Source organism: Zalophus californianus, chromosome 14 (assembly GCF_009762305.2).
Source record: "Zalophus californianus isolate mZalCal1 chromosome 14, mZalCal1.pri.v2, whole genome shotgun sequence".
Taxonomy (NCBI): domain Eukaryota; kingdom Metazoa; phylum Chordata; class Mammalia; order Carnivora; family Otariidae; genus Zalophus; species Zalophus californianus.
This window is the reverse complement of record NC_045608.1, coordinates 21056045-21078604: the sequence shown is the minus strand read 5'-3', so window position 1 is coordinate 21078604 and position 22560 is coordinate 21056045. Positions and strand designations below refer to the sequence as shown.

The 22560-nt window shown below is 50.5% G+C and overlaps 1 long non-coding RNA gene across 1 annotated transcript; it reads right to left on the bottom strand.

Annotated features, from left to right (window-relative positions):
- Nucleotides 1–1395: 1395 nt before the first annotated feature.
- LOC113913353 lies at nt 1396–22362 on the bottom strand. The gene is made up of 3 exons (XR_003517169.1): nt 21684–22362; nt 19059–19296; nt 1396–1773 (listed from the first exon to the last, which is right to left on the bottom strand). It is a non-coding gene; the product is annotated as an uncharacterized LOC113913353 (long non-coding RNA).
- Nucleotides 22363–22560: the final 198 nt, after the last annotated feature.

The window sequence follows — 22560 nt, the reverse complement described above, 5'->3', positions numbered from 1 at the left end:
GGCTTGGACGAAGATGGGCCCAAAAGGAGGACAACAGAATAGAGAATTCCCCTGAGGAAGGCCAGAGGCAGGAGCAATAGGGGAAGTCTGGCAGCTGAATGGGCAGAGCCTGGGACCCAGACAGTTGTTCTCAAGGGTGAGGAAGATCCTGGGGTCCTGGAGACCAGGAAAGCCACTATCACTCTCTGGGTCTCAATTTCCACATCTGTCAAATGGTTTGACTTGGTGACCTTTTCTAGCTCCAACACTATTTGACAACCTATCTTTCATTCTTCATGATCTTCTGGGTCCCGATCTAGCAAGGATTTGAGAGGATGCATACTGTTGTGTAATCCTGGGATCACGAAGATCCTTGAGACTCCAGAATTATCCTCTGATGTGAAGATCCAGGCATATATAAGCATGAGATTATAATGAGAACACCAGCAGCTAACATCACCTGCCGCCAGGACCAGCTTCACGGGCATGTGACCTGTGCAGTCACACGCAGAGCCCTGTGCTCAGGTCAGTGCCTTGCTGTGGCTCACTTGAAATGCACAATTTTTGAACAAGGGGCCCTGCATTTTCATTTTGCACTGGGCTTTGCAAGTTGTGTAGCCAGTCCTGGGTGTAAGCAATGAAGAGAGAAGACTCTTAAGAGGTTCAAATCCTGGCTCAGCCCCTTCCCAGCTGTGGGACTCCAGGCACGTCACAGCCCCTCTCTGGGCCTTAATCGCCTCATCAGTATAGGATCAGTATAAAGAAACCCCAGGGATCCAGCCCTGGCTGTGTTCACCTTGCCTCCACCACCCAAAACTCGAGTATCTGGAAATGAACTGGCTCTGAGGACAGACATGCTGGTTGTCCGAGTCCGGGCTTCTGTGCCTACAGAGGTCAGGGATCTCATGATTCCTCCACTCAAGGAGTTGATGCCTGGGATGATCTGACATTCAGAGAAGGCACGTGGTGACCTTGCAGCCAGAGCAGGCTTTTTTTCTCAGTCTGAACCAGGCATCGTGTCTGGCTGAGCCATGGAAAACAGAGCACGTGCCACCCGCAGGAGCCTAAGATCCTGGTTGGGAAGCAGAGAGCAGCCCCACCTTCACTTTCCGACAGAGGATGGATGCATTGGTTAGTTGAGATGACCTTAAGCCTTCCCTCTTAAGGGAAGTGACATGGGGTCCCATTTCCAAGCCAGTTCTAGAAAGAGCGTGTCCTCAGATTCAAGCACATCAGAGCTCCCAGAATGGTCTTAAAGTTTCCCTTTCCCCCTTCTCTTTCCAGCCCCAAATAATTTTCTTTTTATCTTAATATTCCTGGATGAAATTATGGAATAGGAATTGGTTTGTAAACGAGCCAGGTTAGGAACTATGGATATTGAAGACTGTGGCCATATTAGTTACCTTTTGCCGGGTAAAAAGTTACCATTGGTTTAGTGGCTTAAAACAACATATGTTTTATTATCACACAGTTTCTGTGGATCAGGAGTCTGGGCCTGGCTTAGCCAGGGCCTCCGCGTGGGTCTCATAAGGCTGCCATCAAAGTGTCCGCTGGGGCTGTGGTCTCATCCGAGGCTCCACTGGGGAGGGATCTAAGATCACTTAGGCTGTTGGCAGAATTCAGTTCCTTGTGGTTGTAGGACTGAGGGCTTCAGTTTTTTTGCTGGCTATTGGTCAGAGGCCTTCTTCAGCTCTGAGAAACCATCCACATGCCCTTGCCATATAGGCTTCCCAACACGGTAGCCCACACCACAGCAGCTTCCTTCTTCAAAGCCCATCAGTGAGCTAGAGATTCCTGTAAGATAGATGTTATGATCTTATGTAGTCATCGCGTGCATCCTGTCAACCCTGCCATGGGTTAGAGGCAAATTACAGGTCCCCCTCACACTCAGGGGGAGAGGATTATACAAGAGCATAAACGTCAGGAGGTGAGGATCATGGTGGGGGGGCACCCAGAGTCTGTCTGCCACATGACTCGTCCATCCACCCATCCGTCCATCCATTCGTTCAACTAGTACTTATTGGTAGCTTGCACTGTACTAGGCATGGAGGCTAAAACAGTAAGACAGATAACAGTTCCTGCTCTCAGGATACTTCTATAAAGCACTTGAAGGATGGGCTGGTGGGTGAGTCAGGATCCCCGGAGCAAGGGTGGGCCAGGGCAGTCCCAGCTCTGACCCTGTTGTGAGTCTTCTGACTTGGCTTTAGCCTTTCTTGCCCCTCGTGGGTCCATCTGTCCAATGAACTATGTGCCATGAAGCCCTCCCAGTGGTGACACAGGGGGAGTCCAATCATCACGGGGAGCATCTATTGAGCATATATGATGTCCTATGCCATCCTGACTCACCCTCACCACAGCAGCCTGTGTGCAGAGACTTTAAGCCTGCTCTTAGGTGTGACCCTCTTCTGCTCTCCCCGAGAAAATGTACGCAGATGGCCTCGGGAAAAAGTCAACGGCCCTACTGGGTGCCCCGTGTGTGTAAAGAAGAGGCATGTGGAGAGGGGATGAGGGAAAGAGATGTCTGTGACAGAGATGTGCTCTCTGGGGCTTGACTCCAGCAACCTGAGACTTTGGTCTTGGGTGTGAATGTCTCTGTGTGCCAGTGTATTCATCTCTAAAGTGAAGGGGGTGCTGGTGCCTACCTCAGGGCTTGATGGGATGGTGGACTATGTCGATGACTGTGAAGTCTCAACACCATGTTGGGAACAGTGACAGCTGCTCAGGGAATGGTGGCTTTTATTGCAAAGCACCTACTATGTGCTATCCTGTGCCGGAATGGTCTGTGCTACGCCCATGCCAGGTGGAGGGTCTGAGATGAGACAGTTGTGTAGTGAAGAGGGCTCAACAGTCTGGCTTCTGAGCTTGCCTGGGATGGCTCTGCCACCAGAGCCTTCTGGTGGCAGCTGGGGAAGGTTCGGGGTGTTTGACCCCTCCCCTGCAAAATCCTCTCATCTGTGGGACTCCTGCTTCTGGCACCTGAGCCAGACCTCATTTATGAATGAAGCCTTCTCCAGCTCAAGTGGCCACTGAGGACAGGGGGCTCCAGTCTTCCTAGAGGCTTGCCATCCTCTTCCTGGGATGAGAACTATCCATGGCTCCCCAGTGCCCTTGACATAAGTACTAACTCCTGCCCAACCAAGGCCCCACATGAACCGGCTCCTCTGGTCTCTGCAGCCGTGTCCTCCGCCTCTGGCACCCTGGCTCTCTCTGCTCCAGAACCCTGAACATCCCTCCCACAGCCGTGGGACCCCTGCCTCCGGGTCCTCACACACCGTTCCCTGTTCCCTTTCCCTGGCTGGCTCTTGTTAACCCTTAAGTGCTGCTTCCACGAGGAAATCTTACCTGACCTGTGCACTTGATCTTGTACTTTACATTCCGGAACCACCTTCTGCACTTCTTTGCAGCGTGTTGCAAACTTGGACTTATGTAAATGATCATTTGAGATAACTTGTTTGCTGTTTGCCATTACGCTTGAAGATGTCACATGGACGTGTTATTCGCAGCATGCCCAGGCTTGGCACATAGTAAGAGTGCAATAGGCATCCGTGAGGGAGGGGTTTGGCATAGGTAGTGACCAGAAACTACCCCAGTTTTCCCCGCATGGCAGCCCACCATGTCAAAATGCTCTGAGTCTCAAGATAGAAGACATCTCAACGCATCCCCTTATCTTCAGATGGGGAAACTGAGACACTAGGCTGCAAAGTGATACACAAGTTTGGGAGTCAGGCACACAGGCTCTTACCCCTCCATATCATTTAATCACAGCCCATGCCTGAAAATATCATTTAAATCAAGTTCATTTTTCCCTAATTATACAACTACCATACGATCATAATAGAAAATTTGGAAAAAATACAAAAAGCTTAATCTAAAAAATAACTGAATTGAAACGTTCCCACAGCCTACAGCTTAAACCTGCCAGCCCAGAAGTCCCTGAGCCAGATTCAGCAGCCCCGACCAAGGCTCATTTTTTTTTTTTTTTTGCCTTTTTTGTGCAAGAGCTCCCCACCCCTGGTTTAATGCTCTACTATTGCCATCTTGCAGTTCTTGAGAATTTCTGAACAAGGGGACCCGCATTCCATCTTACACCGGGCCATCAAAATCCCGATTCTATGGCCTTGAGGCCTTGGATGAGTCATTCAACCTTCTGGAATTTAACTCCTGATTTAAGAAGGGAAGGGATGGCCTCAACCTTGCAGCATGGCTGCAACAAAGAAAATCTCAGGTACTTAATTGATTATTATAGTTTGCACCTACCGTGCATGTGGTTGTTCCTGGCACTGTGCCAAGCGCTAAGAACTGAGACACCTCGCTGTTGCAGTCATTCCCCCAAGGCAGGGACGATTGTCGGGTCCATTTTATAGATGAGGAGACTGAGGCTCAGAGTGGCCAAGTCACCTGTGGGAGGTCAGTGGTGGAGCGGTGGGCACAGCATGATTGGGGGCCCCTCCATGCCCAGCTCGGGCCACTGGCTGCCCACAGGGCCTGTGGAGCCCGGTAGATGCACACCCTCCTTCCTGGCACTCAGATGTCTGCGAGGAACTTTCCCGCCGTGGGGCTGTCTCTCCTCTTTCCTTTCTGAGGCTGGAGTACGAGAGCCTCAGATTTCCAACAGCCGTTGAGAGAACAAACCGTCTCTAAGGAGGAAGGCTTTGTTTTTCTCCATACTCTTTCCCAGCACTGCCCCCACCCCTTTAGTCCCCCAAAGGCACGGGGCCAGGACCTGACCGGTTTCAGCTGCTTTGGCTGATCCTGTGGGTTCAGGGTGGGGTGGGAGCCGGGCACTCTCCCCGGAGACACAGAAAGGAACACCTGGAGCAGGTGGTGGTGGCTGGGGGCCCTGAGATTTGGGGGTGAGGAGGGTGCTGCCAATTGCCCCTGCCCACCTCACCCACTCCTAAGTCCTGCACCCGCCGGTCAGTCGTCTGTGACATTACACAAGCTAGTCCCGCTTCACATCTTGGCTCAAATGTCCCCTCCCCCAGACCTACCTCCACCCCCCCTATTTAAAACCAGGCTGCTCTACCCACCCTGGCATGCTGTCCCTTAGCTCTGCTCTGCTTACCCCCCTCTCTTTTTTAAAAAAAATAAGCACTTATCACTTCCTAACTTCTGATATTTTATTTAAAAAAAAACCCTATTGGAATGTAATTGTCATGAGCATTTAGAAAAGCGCCTGCCCCTTTGGCATTGCTCGGTGGGCTTTGGCAAACCAGACACACCCCTTTAACCAGCATCTAGATGAAGAAAGGAACATCCCAGCCCTCAGGTCCCCCTTCACGCTCCCTTCCTGCCAAACTGTACTGTTTGCTTATTTGTCATCTGTACTGTTTGCCTTTGCCTCTTTCCCGCCCTCCCCCCACCCCACTGTCAGCTCCTGGAGGGTAGGGATCCAATTTGTCTACTTTGTTCACCGCTGTATTCTCAGCACTTAGAACAGAGCCTGGTCGTGCACTTCTATGAGATGGGTCCTAGTATTGCCCCCATTTTATAGATGAGGAACACCAAGGCCAAAAGAGGTGAAGTAAGGAGTGGTGTGCAAAATGTGAGGTGCTGTGATCATGTAAGGGTGTGATTAGAAGTGTGACTCCCCTCCTGAGAACATTCTGGAATAACCCAGGAAGGCCGAATCCTGGGAAATGATGTAATGGGGCACCCACATGAGGCCTTCATGACCCGCAAGGTGGGGGATCACCATCGCTTCTTCCCAGAAAGGCCGGATGGAGGGTGCGGGGAGGTCTGGGGGGTCATGCGGGAGCAGGGCAGGCTTGAGGACTGGGGTGCTTTTGTCAACCCAGCCCCCAGGAGAGAAGAAGGGAGGGCGGGGGAATTCAGGGGTGAGGAGTGGAGGGATCAGCCAGAATGTGGTATAGATGTAGCTGCAGAGCCGATGATGTCTGATGTGGGGAACCTGAGACCTGTGGTTTGAGCCAGAAGAGGGTGGTTGGGATGGGACCCGCTGGGTGAGGTTGACATGATGTGCCTTGTCCAGCAAGGGAGACTGGGCCATTCCTGTCCCCATGGCCACGGTTGAAAGGAGGGGCTTCAGCTGTGCTTGTAGGAAGAATGTTGGAAGTGGGCGCTTTGACAGGGGAGCAAACCCCACGAGGGGTTCAGATGATCAGGGTGGACCATGCGGGCCCTGGGAGAAATCGGTGAAGAGTTTCCATAGACTTCTCACCATTTCCCCAAGGGTTGGCCAAAGAGAAACGGTGAGTACATAGGGTTGGACTCCTCCTGTGTTGGTGATGGGGTTGCTCTGAGATGTTCCTTCGAGTTCCTTCCTTCTGCCAGACCCACCTTCTGGAAACGCTTCTTACGTCATGTTGTCCCCAGCCTGACCCCTCAGGGACTGCCCATTATCCCTACTCGTGTTTTCCAAGTGTAGTGAGCAAAAGAATCACCTGTGGTGCTTGTTAAAATGCACACGTCCCAGGTTCCAAGTCCCAGACATTTCCTAACACTTCTTTGAAAAAATAATCTCTACACTGAGTGTGGGGCTTGAACTCGCAACCCCAAGATCAGGAGTTGTAGGTTCCACTGACTGAGTCAGCCAGGCGCCCCCATAACAGCTTTAAGACATAATTCACACACCATGCAACTCACCCATGTGAAGTATACAGTTCATAGCATTTGGTATATTCACATTGCCACTATTTTAGAATAGAAGAACCTCCAAAAGAAGCCCCACTCCCTTTAGCCATCACCCCCAACCTCCTACACCTACCCTAGCCCCTGACAAGCACGACTTTACTCTCTCTGTATATAGATTTGCCTATTTTGGACTTTTCATAGACACAGAATCACACAAGAGGTGTTCTTTTCTGCCCGGCTTCTTTCTCTGAACATTTTCACAGTTCATCCATGTTGTAGCATAGATGAGAGGGTTGTTCCTTTTTCATGACGGAGTAATATTCCTTTTTAGCCATTTATCAGTTGATGGACATTTGGGTTTTTCCCTCTCTTTGACTACTGTGAACAGAGCTGCTAGGAACATTGGCATGCAAGTATCTGTTTGAGTCCCTGCTTTCACTTCTTTCGGGTATTTACCTAGGAGCAGAATTGTTGCATCATCTGGTAGCTCCATGTTTTACCTTTTAAGAAACTGTCAGACTGGTCCCAGGCATTTCGACTTAACATGTCTGGGGTAGGGGTGAGGAATCCAAATTTTCCACCATTCTTCCCTTGCATGGCAGAATAAAGAAAAGCCTTCTCATCTGGCTTTGAACTCCTTCTATGACATGACCACAAGTTACTATCCCAGCTTCTATCTGTTTTGCTCCATCCACTGAGGCCAGTTGTGATTTATCAGAACGCTCACGGTCCGACCTCCGCACCTTTGCTCATAGTCACTTCTCTCGCTTAGAATGCCTGTCCCCCCAACACACCCCCGCCATCTCACCTCCCTACCCAAAATGTGAATGGTCTCAAACCCACAGCGAAGACCATGTGTTCCAAGAAGCCCTCGCGAACATCCCACGCTCTGTGGCACCGTCTCTGTCTATTTCAACATTCACCATTCACCTTCAACTTGTAATTATTTAAGTACAGGTTGTATCCAACTGACCGGTTTTCTAGGATCCCAAGCTGTACCTTCTTCATTTTTGCATTTCTCGGTCTTGACACTGAGCCTGGTGTGCAAGAAGGGCCCAGCACATGTGCGCGAAGGGCCGAGGTGCCGAGAATTTCCAAGGCTGAGAAGGAGCTAGCTGGACGGCCAGTTGGATGTGCCATTGCCTGGACTATAAGCTCCAGGGTACGGTCCATTCCTGGGCTTACTCACTGCTGCCTTCCTGATTTTTAGCATGGAGTCTGGGGTATAGTAGGTGCTCAATGAGTATTTACGAAATGCACGAGTGATTCATAGACCCTCTAGGTTGGACAATGAGTCCCTTAGCCAATAGGGTGGGGGTTATAAAGCAAGAACCCAGCCTGGGGGTCAAGGAACGTGGGTTTGAATCCTGGCTCTCCTTCCAGCTCTCACTCTTTGATCTTGGGCAAGTCCGTTTTCCCTGCTGGGCCTCAGTTTCCTTATCTGTAGAATGGGGGTAACGGCGTAGATGAAATGGAGGCCATTTTCAGTTCTACCGAGTCTGAGATTGAGATTGCTTTTGGCTGCACAAGCCACTGGCCTTGAAGGGGGGCCCTGGGGAGCCTGTTCCTGTCTGTCTCAGGGGAGATAATCAAGGCGTTCTCAATTTTCATTTGTGAAATTGCTGGGGACATTTGGGCATGCAGGGAATAGTTATTGTCCCTGGAGCCTGACCTCTGGCTTCTGATCGATCCGGGCATATTTTCAATGCACATTTCACAGCGGAGTAGCTCAGAACGCACTGCGCTGGTCCCAGCCCCCCAGCTGCTCCATCCAGGGCTCTCTAAACGTGTGCTCCAGCTGCTTCTGAGCCAGGCCAGGCCTGGAGTGGACCATGCAGTTTGGTCCAGTTGGTCAAGAAGACATCAGAAGGGCCAGGGATCTGGGCTCTGGTGTGTGGAAACCCACCTTGAACTGCAGGCTCCCAGGCAACGGGCCTGGATCTCGGTCCCACTGTGCGTGGCTGGATCCACCATCTGACCACGAGTCTGCTTCCTAGGGGGGCTGTTCCTCTCCTTCATTGTCCACCTTCTGCTAGACGAGAGTTGATAGTAATAGCCAACATGGCTGGAAGGCCTGTGTGTGCTCAGTATTTTATACACCCTAACTTGGAAGGTAGGGGTTAAAAGCATGGGACTGTGGTTTCAGAAAGGCTCCGAGTCCAAGTCCCATCTGGAGGCAGTCGGACATCTCTGATAAAGTCCTCGCACAGGACTTAGGGACCCAGGCCCTGGAACCAAGCAGAACTGCATTCAGACCTCCACCTGCCATTGAGCAGCTTGCTCGCCCTGGAGCCCCAGATGTCACCTTCCTGCGCCCCAGCCTCCTCATCTGTGAAATGAGTATAAGAACTTACAAGGATTCAATGCATATCGAGTGCTTGGCTTACAAGGAAGACTCCAAAACACTCCATCCACGAGAACATTCTTCCTTTCTCATCGCTGTGCCCCTCCACCAGGTGTAACTACTATCTTGATTTCTAACATGCCCCGCTCTTGAACTTTACCTGAACGGAGTGTGCGTTCTTTGTGCCTGGCTTCTTAGGCTCCCACCGCATCTTTGAGGTTCATCCACGCTTGTTGTGGGTATCAGTAATTTGCTGTCTTTCGTTGCTGGGGAATTTCCCATTCTGTGAATCTTCCATTGTTTCTGCTTTCACTCGTTCTGCTATCGATGGGCACCGGCGTAGGTTCCCGTTTGGGGGTTTGAGGAAGAGCCCGTTGCCAGCGCTGTCCCGTGGGGCTCTGCTGCCCGCACACAGCTTCCTGTCGGGTGTTGGCCTCCGGGCGGAGTGGCTGGCTCGCACGGGCAGGTGCATGCCCAGCCTCGGCAGACACACTGAGCAGGCTTCCCAGGCAGTGGGTGTGCCGAGGATCCACTTTCATGCTAATTTTTTTTAAAAAAATTCACGCAACATGAGATTAACCATTTTAAAATGCACGCTTCCGTGGCATTTAGCACATTCACAGTGTTGGGCAACCATCCCCTGTATCTAGTTCTGGAACATGCTCATCACCCTCAAAGTGAACCCCACACACCTCGAACAGTCTGGAAATTAAACTTCACATTCCCCCTCACTGTCCCCACCCTAAGCCCAGCCCCTGGCAGCCACCACTCGACTTTCCGTCTCTGGATTTGCCTATTCTGGTGATTTCATACAAGCGGACTCATACCACATGTGGCCTTTTGGTTTTGACCGATTTCACTCAGCTTAATGTTTTGGAGGTCCCTCCACACGGTGGTACGTTATCAGTACTTTTTATGGCTGAATAATATTCCATCACGTGGATAGGCCGTGTTCTCTCTATCCATTCATCAGTTCATGGGCACTATTTTAAAAATGTAACACAGATGTCCAAAGCGTATGTAGTTTTAGAAAAGAAATCATCATATAGCGGGGAGGGTTTCCGTGTCAAGACCAAGGTCATCTTCTCTCCCACCCCCTCCCCAGAGAACCATGGGCAACGGACTGTTGCCATAAACACAGGCATGTGGACACCTTCACACACGACCTGGTGACATAAACAAGTTCCTCTTCGGGATCTCATCCTGGGGCTGGCTTTCTTCCTCCCCCTCTGCAGTCGCTCAGTTCCCCCTGGAACTCTTGCTGCGATGTGGTGATTTCATTTATGGCTCCAGCACAGCAGCCTGGAAGGTTCTCCCTGTCACCTGTGGCTGGGCCACAGAGGTGTCTCCTGTTGGAGGAGGAGGAGGCCTGGTGGCAGCTGGGGACCAGGTCAGGACCAGGAAGGCAGCAGGCGGGGGGTGGGGTGGGGGGAGTGTCCCCTCTCAGGGGGGAATCCTGTGTCTTTCCTCAGGCTGTGCGGGGCTGCTGGTTTCAGTTTAGGCATGATTCTACCCTCAATTCTTTCTGGAAAATTCAGTTCATCCTTCCATGACTCTTTAGTGTGGCACCTTCTTGGTCTGTGACTTTTAAAATAATTTTTTCCCCTTTTTACCCAGCTGGCTCTTTCCCCTTGCCCACAAAGCTTTCTAAAATGTTTAAGGATGGATGCAGACTTGGGTGGGGAGCAGGGCTGGTGGGTCCTATGGGAGCTGGGCAGGGCAGGCCAAGTTTTTTTTTGGGGGGGTTGGATTTGTGGGGGTAGGCTTCTTGCGGTGCCACTCCTCCTAAGAAAAAACAAGCCAAATTCCATTCTAACCATTCTAGGTGGCTGCCCCCGGTCCTGGTCCTGGGGGACAGAGCAGATCCTGCAGACCGGTCCCTGGGCACTCAGTGTAGGGTGCAGCGAGGAGACCTGGGGGGCAGTGCAACTTCGTGGCACAAACCTCTGCAACTGTACAAGCCCCCGTGCTCAGCAGAGCCCCCTGCCACTTCGCTTAATGTTCTACTGTTAATCTTGAAATTTGTCATAGGTTCTTAAACAAGGAGCCCCAGATTTTCATTCTGCCCTGGGCCCGGCATATTATGTAGCTAGTCCTGCCTGGGGACCTAGTCATAACCTAGGCAATGTCACTTTGACTCTGGCACAGTCCCTCTCCCGACCTCAGTTTTCCCAACTGCAAAATGGGAGGACCCACTTGCAATTGGCCACATGGAATGACTTTCGAGTGCTACCATCTATACCCCAAATATTGTCTCTTTTTTTTTTTGAAATCTCAAAATGCCCAACAGGCCACCATTATAGTGAATCTCATCGGAGGGGGTTCCTGGGCCAACAGCATCAGCATCACCTGGACTTTGTTAGAAATGCAAATTCTAAGGTCTACTCAGACCTTCTGAATCAGAAAGTCACAGACCAAGAAGGTGCAACACTAAAGAGTCATGGAAGAATGAAGTGAATTTTCCAGAAAGAATTGAGGGTAGAATCATGCTTAAACTGAAACCTTCCTCTGAGGGTGGGCCCAGCAGTCTGTTGTTAACAAGTGCTGCCCGGGGCTTCTGAAGCTTGCTCAAGATTCACTGATGTAGGCCCTGACAGTCTCTCAACACCACAGAATCCAGGCTTGGGGTCAGGGAGCTGAAGACTCCTTCTGGATCCACCTAACCCGATCCAGGTCTCAGCTTCCTCATCTGTAAAATGGGCAGGTTGGGATCTACCTTGCCTGTGGCTTCGAGGGTGACATACTGCTTCGTGCACTGTCCATATAAAGCATCCCAAACGTAGATCATAAAAAACAAAAAACAAAAAACACTTTTACTATAAGGGAATAAATGACTCTGGCCCCCAAGGTTACATGGGCAGGCTATCTGCACTGACCTAGGCACCTGCTGGTCACCCCTTCCCTGGTCCCTGGTACAGACTGGAAGCTTCTCTGACCCTGGAAAAAACATTTTGCTTTTTTTTTTTTTTGGTCACTGATGAATGATGAGGAATGCAGAAAGAAAACAGAACTTTTCCATTCTCCTTTTCTTCTTCAAAGAGAAACACAATTGGGTACCTTTTTCAGCGTGCTAAGCCTCAGTTTCCTCATCTGTAAAATGGGCAGAGCATCACCCCCTTTCAGACTTGCAGTGTAGATTAAACAAGAACTTTATAGAAATGGCCCAGTGCAGGGACTGGGGTGCAAATGGGGATCGATGAAATATCTGTGTGTTACTATTACTAAAAGCTCAAGAACCACAGCCTGTCCTTGTTTTGGAGGGGTGGGGATTCTAACAGCCAGAGTCTCTTTCCTCCTGGAAAATGTCATCGGAGCAAGAAACCCTGCAGGTTGAGCCACCATGGTGCTGAGACCCTCATGCCCCAGCCGCCCCCCGCCCCCCGCAACCCATGCAGCTGATGAGCACCGTTCCCAGCCCAGGGAGCCCCGCCACCAGGAAGGCCCAAAGGCTGCCATTTCATTTTCCAGGAGGACCACAGGCCCAGAGAGGGGCTGCCCTCACTCATGCAGGAAGCACAGACCCAAGTCTTGGCTGCCGTCAGATTCCTCTGTGGAAGTTCAGTGTGGAGCTCAGTGTATGCATTTCCAGGGCACCTCAACCCTCAGATCTTCCATAGATGTCAACAGAGCCAGGTGCTCCTGCAACAGAGTGATGGTCCCCAGCCCGGGCCTGGGGAGGTAGAGTGTCTGGGAGGCAGGGAGAGCAGGTCAGCTGGTAGCCCTCAGATTGGGGATGACAAAGATGGAGGCAGGCGGGGAGGAGTAGGGGAGGCAGAATCCCTTTGGACTTGCTAGTGGGGAGGAGAAGGGGAGCCTCACAAAAGAGGCTATGTCAGGGGGGAGGGGAGGGAGGGAGGAGGGGCGTTTCTTTCCCCCTGTGTTTTGAGTCTGGACTGACTGTATTTGCTTTGGAAGGGCCGCCAGTTAACCCCGGCTTGCTTGGCAGTCCGCCCCAGGCTTGCTGGAGCTGGAGGGGCTTGGGAGCTGGAAACAAGGACCCCCAGCATGGCTGGGCCACAATACCTTCTGAAAGCATGTGCCCCGGGCCACCTCGCTGGCCTCCCCCAGGTCTGTCTCTGGTGTCACACCTGCTCAGATGATCCTGCCTCTCTGCTCCCTGCATGTGGTGCGCACGCTCACCTGCGCAGACTCACACTGTTAGTAATTCTTCAGGCTCATTTTATCTGCTAGCCTTCACCATGACCCAGGTGGCCAGGTGCCGAACCTCCTCGATGAAAGGGAAAGCGGGACTCAGAGAGGGGTAACGACTTGCCCTCCGTCACTCAGTAAGTGCATGCTCTAGAATTCAAACTTGGGTCTCCTAGGGTGTCAGGGGCTGGTTTAAAATCCGCCTCCTTGGAGAGCCTGGGTGGCTCAGTCGGTTAAGGGTCCAACTCTTGATTTCAGCTCAGGTCATGATCTCAGGGGTCGTGGGATCGAGCCCTGCTTCGGGCTCTGTGTTCAGTGGGGAGCTGCTTCTCTCTCCCTCTCCCTCTGCCTACCCGCGCCCCCCCCAAATAAATAAATCAATCTTTAAAAAAATAAAAGAAAATCCACCTCCTTGTCCACTCGAGGGGGTGGCCCTGTGTCCGGCCTTCACTAGGTGGAGGCCCAGAGGGGGTGGGTCCTCACTCCCACCTCTTCCTATAGTTGGGTTCAAGCCACCGCCAAGCCACCCATCTCTTTCGACCACATCTGGCCAGAGGCCGTCTGGGACTGTGGCTATTTCGAGCTAAAAACAGACTTGGCAAAGCAGACGCTTCAGGCTTAGAAGAGTGTAGGAAGGGGGTCTCCCACCCCTGGACACCCTTAAGGGGAGGGGGACCCCAAAGCCTCCTCTCAAATGCCTTTGTTGGGGGACCCTGCAAAGCCTGTCTTTTGGTTTCTATCCACATTTGTTAAATTAACAGAACGAAAGGAGGTGACCAGTGCCTCAGTGCTGTAACAAGGAGACCTAATATCTACCGAGTACCTACTGTGCGATGTCCTGCCATCCCCATTTCACAGATGAGCAAACAGAGGCTTGGCAAGTTACAGCCATTCAGCCCAGCTAGTGTGGCCAAGCCAGAGTTCAAACCTAGGATCGTCTAAATCATTAGTAGCTCCTACAGTGGCACCACCCATCTTGGGTTCTCCTGGTGCCCCTGGGGCCTCTTAGCACTCTGCCCATCATTCAGGTGGAGTCAAGGTTTGCTGACTGAATCATTACCCAGAAGGGCGTGTCCGTGGATGGTGATGCCAGACTTCTTTTTGGCTGGCTGCCGGAATACCCAACCCACCCCCTACCTGGTTCAGGGTGGGGGCAAGTGTCTGTGGGGCGTGGCCTAGGGAGGGATGTGGCAAAAGGAAGGAAGTGTCTAGACTCTTGGTCATGCATTTCACAGACATGAATCGAGCCCTGCGCTGGCTGCTGGGTTACAGCACTGGCAAGACCCACAGGCGCCCTGCCTCACGGCGCTGACATCCCTCATCCCCTCTTGGGTTCCTGGCCACTGTGTGATTCCGGACAAGTTGCTTTCCCTCTCTGAGCCTCTGCTTCCCTGGTTTTAAAATGAGGAGGCTGGATGCTGATTTCAGAGTTCCTCCCAGCTCTGAATTATGTAGGTGTTACTTCTCAGTGGGCAGAGCCTATCTTCTTATTTAATTATGTAGGAATACTTCTCAGTGGGCAGAGCATGTCTTCTTATTTAATCCTCACAGGAGCTGTGTTGGGCTGACATCAGGGTTATAGGGCCACCATACTTGGCTGTCTTCTGACTTCTTGGTGTCTGCTTTGTACCAGTGGTGAAGCATTTTGAATTTAACCCTTGAGTGTCTTCATTCCATGCATTCGAAACTCAGAGAGGTCTGAAACTCAGGAGCCCCTGCAAGTTTGCTGATACGTGAAGAGGACTGACTGGAGAGGCCAAGAATCTGCTGGGGAGAGGCGAATAAGGAGACTGTTGTGGAAATCCAGGAGCGAGAAATGAGGGCTTAGGATAGGGTGAAGGTGGGAATGGAGATGAGGTAATTGACCCAATTAACAGAATTGGTTCAAGAGTGTATCAGTCACCTATCTTCACATAATACTGCGTAACAAGCCATTCCAACATGTAGTCGTATAAATCAATAGCATTTACTTCACCCATGAGTCTGCAGGTTGGTGATTTAGACTGGGGCTGGTTGGCCAATTCTTCTGATCTTGGCTGGGCTAGCTCACGAGTCCAGGGCTTGGGTTGATCTGGGATGGCTTGGGCTGGGGACAACTTGGCTCTCCTTCCTTGTCACTCACCTGACAATCTGGGTACAGACTCCCCAGGCTTACAGAGGAGTGGAAGAGCTCCTCTGGTAAAATACACAAGCATGTTTCCAGGCTCTGCTTGCATCATGCTTGCTAATATCTCATTGGCTAAAAGCAAGTCACATGGCCAAGCCCGAAACACAGGGGGAGGGCTCTGTAAGGTCACCTGACCAACGCGTGCACACTAGGAGGGTGAGAATTGTAGCCATTAATGCAATCCACCACAAGGGAAGAGGAGATGGGAGAAGGCAAAGCTGCCATTCTCTTTCACAAATATAATCACACCACGATGTCCTGCAGTATCATTTTCCCACTCAACAACACACTGGAGACTATTTCTTGTCACTTCATGCAGACCCCCCTCACTCTTCAATACCTGTCTAGTAACTTCAATCTTCACAGCCACCTGATGTTCCCGGCTGAGGAGATAACACATGGAAAGAGGGAGGCTCAGATAGGTGAAGTGACCTGCCCAAGCCCACACAGCTATTACTGGGAGGCAGAAACTGGATCTGTTCTTGGTCACCGCACTCACATTTTTTCCCACTTCTTCCCTGAGAACCATCCCAGTGACAGGTTTGGGTGACTCCAGAGGTCACCAGTGGTCGTTACTGAAGCTCAAGAATGACTGGATTTCAGAGTCAAGTTCTTCCTACCTCATCTCAACAATCACGGGGCAAAATTTCCCTTGCCTCTGAAAACAGCTCTGAAGGCTTGCTGTTTGCAGAGAGCTGAGCAGGGCTTTCTCAATGCAAAAGAAACCTGGGCTCCCATTCTATGCTCCTCACCTATGTCTGAGTGGCTTTGGGCAAGTCAGTCAAGACCTCTGGACTTGAGGTCTCCCCACTAATAAATGAGGGACTCTCATTCCAAGGAAACAAAGAAAACATTCTGAAGAGCCTGTTGAAACTTGGAAGAAAGTCCAATTTGCTTGCTTAGGAATGTGTCCAGGGATGGATGTTGGGGCTGGGACTGCCCACGTGAGTCTTCCAGACTCTCTGGTCTCATTTTTCCCTCCTCTGCCAACTGGGGGGAGGGCACCCACCCCACCAGTGCTTGTGAGCTAACGGGTGGAGGGGTCCCCGTGCCACAAATGTCCAAGGAATCACAGCAGTCAGCTCGATGCTGTTCCTCCAGCCAGCCATCCACATGTTGGGGCTGGAAGGTTCTTAGAGTCTTGGTCTCACTTTCTGCTTGGGGAAACTGAGGTTCAAAATGGAGAGAACTTTTCTAGCGTCCAGAGAAGTGAGTGACATTCTGGGGTCGGCCACACATGCCTCCTAAATCTCAGCCCCGAACTCTTATTACCCTACAAGGTGGGGCCCCATCCAGTGATGATGAGAAGGATGCCAGTTGCCCTTCACACAAGGGCATTCCTGCCACTGCAAACTTGGCTGTCTCGCTCCAGATTTCATTCAATCCTGGCAACACCCTATGAGGTGGGTGCTGTTGCTATCACCATTTTACAGGGGGGGATGAAATCGACACTCAGCGCCCTGAGGGGTGAGACGGATGGCTTGTGGGGTTCATGCCGTTCTGCTGCCGGTCAGCCACAAGTCTCTGGCTTTCTCTCTCACTGGATAAAACATACTAGAAGGCGGATGAGGATGATGTCATTAGAATCCACACTAAATGAAATGAAAAAGGAACCAAGTCACTCTCGAGTGTTAGCACTTCAACTACTATTGGTAACAAATGGTGCAGGACAGAGTTCACAGCCAAGGTTACCAGGGTGGGCCCTAGTCATCATCTGCTAAAAATTAGAAATGATGCTGACATTCCAGGACCTCAGAGCCACCCAAGGGACCAAGGTCAGGTAAGTGTGAGAGGGAGATTTGCAGAAAGATTGGGGTGTGTAGCCAGCAATCTAGGCTCCAGGATGGGCTTGCTGTGTGACATCAAGGGAGTCACTTGACTTCCCTGGGTCTCAGTCTCCTTATTTATGAAATGAAAGGGTTTGCATCAAATAATATCTAAGATCCCTTTTGACTGCGTTGCCCAGACCAAGATACCTTATATATTGGTTAAGAGGGTGGGTGTTGGAATCTATGAGATCTGGGTGTAAGTCCCAATGAGCTTCTAAGAGCCTCTAAGAGGCTTAAGCAAAACAAAACAAAGCAAAAAAAAAACCCCTCCAAAAACAAAAACAAAACAAAACAACACGAACCCCCCACACACGCTCAAAAAAAGGCGGAAGAGTAAGAATACATTGGCTGCAGGAATTGGGATCGCCATCAGGAACGGATTAATCCAGATGATCAAATAAGGTGCACAGGGCTCCAATTCTCTGCCTCACCAGCCTTCTGCCATTCTGGCATCATTCATGTCATCTAACTGGTGCATGTTATGATGGCAAGATGGCTCTGTGGCTTCAAGATGTAACTTCCTCACATTTTTCAACTCCAGAGAACGGGAAGAGCTCCTGTGAATGTGTCCTGTTGCATTGGCTCTGGTTGGAATTCATGCACCTCCTAGAACCCATTACTGGCTGAGAGAATGGGAGAGGCAACTAATCTAAGCCAATAGGGACCCACCCACTCCACACGGTGGGTAATCAGACAGGCCTTTCCAAAGGGAAAATGGTGATACTGTTGGCTGGAGCAGAGGGGAATGGATGTTCAGGTAAAAATATTCACTGCTGCAAGTGACAGTCTTTCCGAGACTTCATTTTTTTTTTCATATATAGAGTGGAGACAATCCTTACATTTGCCTTGTGAGAACAAGATGAGAGGATGTATATAAATTTTTAGCTCAGTGCCTGGCAGAGAGAAAACCCCTTGACCGAAAAGGGATGGTTACACAACCTGGATAGAGTGTTGTCATTCTGAGATCCTATGAATCAAGGGCAGGGGCCCTTAAAATGTGTGCCATGATAAAAATAACTACAGTCAAATTGCTTGAGAAACAGTGGATGTAATAACATTAAAGTGAGTATCTTTCCTGCAGGACTTGTCAGTGCCTTTAGCACATTGGCTGACTTCGGGAGACCATAAGAGGGGGGACGTGGCAGGCAATGTTTTCCAAATCTAATTGATCCCTAGACCTTTTAAAATTTGCTTTTATTGAAGAGGAGTCTCTTCCAGGGTGGTGTTCTGGTTTTGTGAGTCTGGGAAATGTGGAACTCATGGAACATACCTGGACTGGGCTGGCCTATCCCTCTTCCACCCCTACCCCTGGCCATGTCTACCAGGCAATGAAGTTGTCCTTATTCAGTGCAGAGAACGCCTCTCTTGTGTCATGGGGAAAACAGAAAAAAAATAATCGATGGGATTGTTGATCAATGATTAGTAAACTGAGGTGGCTGACCTGTGGAAAAGAGGCAATTTCTCTCCATGTCTACCCTATTTTTTTTTTTTTTTTTTTTAGCAAACATACCTGCCTGCAAAAATTCAATCAATATGAATGAATATGGAATAAAATTGGGACCATCATGTCCCAACCTATCGATTCTAATGCTATTCCCCTCCTCAGAGATCAATTCATTTAACACCTTGATATGTCCTTCCTGATCTTTTTTTTAAAGATTTTTAAAAATTATTTATTTATTTATTATAGAGAGAGGGAAAGAGCATGAGCCGCGGGAGGAGCAGAAGAAGGGGGAGAGAGAATCTCAAGCAGACTCTTTGCGGAGTGTGGTGCCCAATGAGGGGCTTGATCCCACGACCCTGAGATCATGACCTAAGCCAAAATCAAGAGTCAGTTACTTAACCGACTGAACCACCCAGGCTCCCCCTTCCTAACCTTTTCTTAAGGATTTGCCTATATATCACATACTCCCCAACATGGTGAACTTTTTCACCACTAAGTGAGATTGTACTTTGCGTGGGATCATTCCATTTGGCAGAGTCATTTATTGCTCACCTGATATTTACATACTCGCTCCAGTTTCCTTGCAATCATGCAGAGCCTGCGCTTTCCAGAGAGTGAGTGATCCAAGCAAGAACAGCTGTGAGTTCTTTGTGCCCATTCTTTTGCTGCTGTGGGGATCATGGGGTCACTGTGACATTGTAGAGCTACAGGGTAGACATGGACTGGGATCGCTGGGTCACCGAGTGGAGGACAGCTCTCCTGGAGAGTGGCTGAGCTCACATCAGACACCCTGTAACCAAGAAGTAAACCTTTTCTGCAGGAAGCCACAGAGGGTCTGGGCCCCACCTTGTAGGGTAATAAGAGTTCAGGGCTGAGATTTAGGAGGCGTGTGTGGCCGACCCCAGAATGTCACTCACTTCTCTGGACCCTAGGAAAGGTCCAGAAGCTTCATGGGCATCTTTCCATGCCTTGACATGTAGCTCTAACTCACTCTTTTTCATATCTGCATAATATTCCACACTGTGGCTACACCTTAACTTATTTGACCCATCCCCTTTAAATAATTCACAGATTACTTCCAATTTTTCACTATTACAAACAGCAGTTTGTAAACAGTGCTATTGTGTCCTTACACATCCATACATATCTCTGTGCACATTGATTCCTAGAGGCACATTGCTGCATCAGTGGGCACGTGCATTTAACACCTCTGTGGATATTGCCAAATGACCCACCCAGAAAACCCCAACAATACCGGTTTTTACTCCCATCAAGTTTCTGAGGGTACCTCTGCTCTGCCCTTGTTAACGAAGGATATTATTGATCATTTCATTTTTGTCAATGTGATAGACAGAACATAGTGTCTCATTTTAATTCATGTTTCGTAGCAAGGTTTTTGTAGGATTGGATTTATCAGCTATCTTGCCAGCTTCCCCCTACTCGTTTGGGAGAGACATAGATTTCAACTCCCAGAGATAGACATTGGAGACACATGCGCACATGCACACAGGGACAGGGACAGACGCTGAGGCAGAGGTATAGGGGCAGATTCATAGTCCTCTGCATGGCAGAGCTGGAGAGCCCTGAGCACACAGGGAGAGAAAGGGAGAGAGAGAGAGAGAGAGAGATACCGATCTTCTGCTTCTCAGATTCATGCACCAGCCCCCCATCAGTTCCACTCAAGAAGCAGGGCTCCAATCCCAAAGTTGGACCCCCATCACCTCTCTGGCCAATAGCCGGGGGACCAGCCGGCATTTCAGTTGGGATGGGGCTGGGGAGAGCTGTTGGCGCCGTTCCTGTTGGCCTGAAGCCGCATGCCTGGTTTGTTTGTATAGTTCTTCATGCTTCTTCCCCCTATCTTGGTGTTTTTGGCTCCCAACTAGCCCCCTCCCAGCCAGGGAGGAGATAACTCCACTTGGTCCAAGCCTCTGGGGCACTGGGAAGGACGTCAGGAAATAGCCAGAGCATTACGCACCTCCCCGCCCTCCGCTGTCTGATCTCATTTTCACAAAGTGTGGAAAAAGGATGGGGCTGCTGAGGGAGGCTTGAACATTTGGAGTTGCTTCCTGTTTTCTTTCAAATCAGTCCTTTTCCCCTGAGACATCGTCTCTGGGCTTGTAGAACCCTGTCTTCCGGTGGGTGTGTGTCTGCCTGTGTACACACGTCCATGCAGATGTGAGCACACCTGTGTGTTCGTACTCGATGAGCCAATTGACAAACAGACCCGTGAGAAGCCTGGAGGTGGACTCCATTTCTTTTTAGATTTTGCTACCCCCTAAGAAAGTCACCTAAATGCCTCTTCTTCCAGGAAACCCTCCCAGATGCCAAAGCAACCTTCTTTGCTTCATTCACATCTGCACCTCCCATGTTGAGTGCAGGATCCAGTTCATAGTAGGGATGAATGAATGAAGATGGGCTACACTTAAATTATGGAATTGAGAACAACTGTGGTCCCGAGAGGACAAGGAACTTGTCCAAAGTCACACAGTATGTCAGTAGCTGAGCGAAAAAAGAGAACCCAGTATTTCTAGTCCCTAGCATAAGGTTTGTTTTAAGCCATCATGCAAAATGCTCAAAGAAACTGACAAAATACTGAGCCATGATTTTGTATTTTTATTTCTTTGGAACAACCTGTGAAGAAGGTACCATTATTTCTCCTACATGACAGGTAGGAGAAACAGGAACTCCCAGAGAGTCCTGGTGCTATAGCTGGGAAGAGCCACCAGCCATGGGGGCCAGGGTAGTGAAAAAGGCTTTTTCTGTCTTGGTGTCAACAATAATTTCTCGTTGAGCCCTGGCGAGCCAGCATGGCTTTTATTGGAAAGCAGATCTTAAAAAAAAAAAAGACGCGCGGGGGGGCACCTGGGTGGCTCAGTCGCTTAAGAGTCTCGCTCAGGTCATGATTCCTGGGATTGAGCCCCCTGTCGGACTCCCTGCTCGGTGGGGAGTCTGCTTCTGCCTCTCCCTCTGCCCTTCCTGCTCATGGGTTCTCTTTCTCTCTCTCAAATGAATAAATAAAATCTTAAAAAAAAAAAAAGGGAAAGCAGGAGAAATCCCAGCGAGGTGGGGCACCCAGTGCAGCTGCATCAAGGATCATGCTTCTTTGGACCCGCAATCGTCACCTCCCTCCTGTGTGACCCCCCACAACCACAAGCACCCACACCGATCCCCACTCACCCGCACGCATCCTGAAAGACCTCTGGGGTCACTTGGTGACCTCTCCGATGCACAGCTACTTTCATCTCTGAAAGGGGTTGAGTTCCTATGGATGCAGTGTGACAGACCCCGCTGCTCCCTGACATTGGCCAAAGTCACTATGTGACCATGTCGCTCTGTGTGGCCGCACATTCACCCGGACGACATCTGAGTGGGTCCGGTTCATCCTTCCCGGAGGGACCCCAGGAGTCCCGGGCCGACCAACGAGCAGCTCACCCTCGGGTAGATGCCCCTTGCTTTGGCCAATCAGCGTGGCCGGGGCAGGTCACATGACGCACACAAAGCCTACTGAGGGACGTCAGGTTAACGGGTAAGGGGTCCTCCCAGAAATGGGCAGGGTGGTCTGGCTCCCTGAATCCAATGGGGAACAACCAGCGAGGAGGAGAGGACCAAACCCTGTCCTGCCTCCTGTCGGCGGGGTGCCTTTGGATAAGTCCCCGGGAGACGCTGTGCCGTGTCATGTGCGAGGTGGCATCCTAATAAACAGTGTTTTCCCAGCACCACTGAGCACATCCGGCTGCATAACGCAGACCGGGCTGTCGGCACAGGGGCTGGCACTAAGTAGATTTTCAGTCCCGACCTCAGACACTGAGGGGCTTGGACTTCCTCCTCTCAGCCCTTTATCCAAGACAGCTTGCCCAATGCTGACAACAGTTTGAACCCAGAGGGCTCATCTAATTTTAAGTCCCAGAGTGCCACCGATTTATTTTAGTCCGTGAACTGTTGCTCGGCACCTGTTGGCATCTTGGAATGCAAAGTCCTTCTAATTTTAAGCACCAGCAGGGGCAGGTCTAATTTTAGACGGTTCTTGTGTGCTGGGGTCTCCCGAGACAATGTA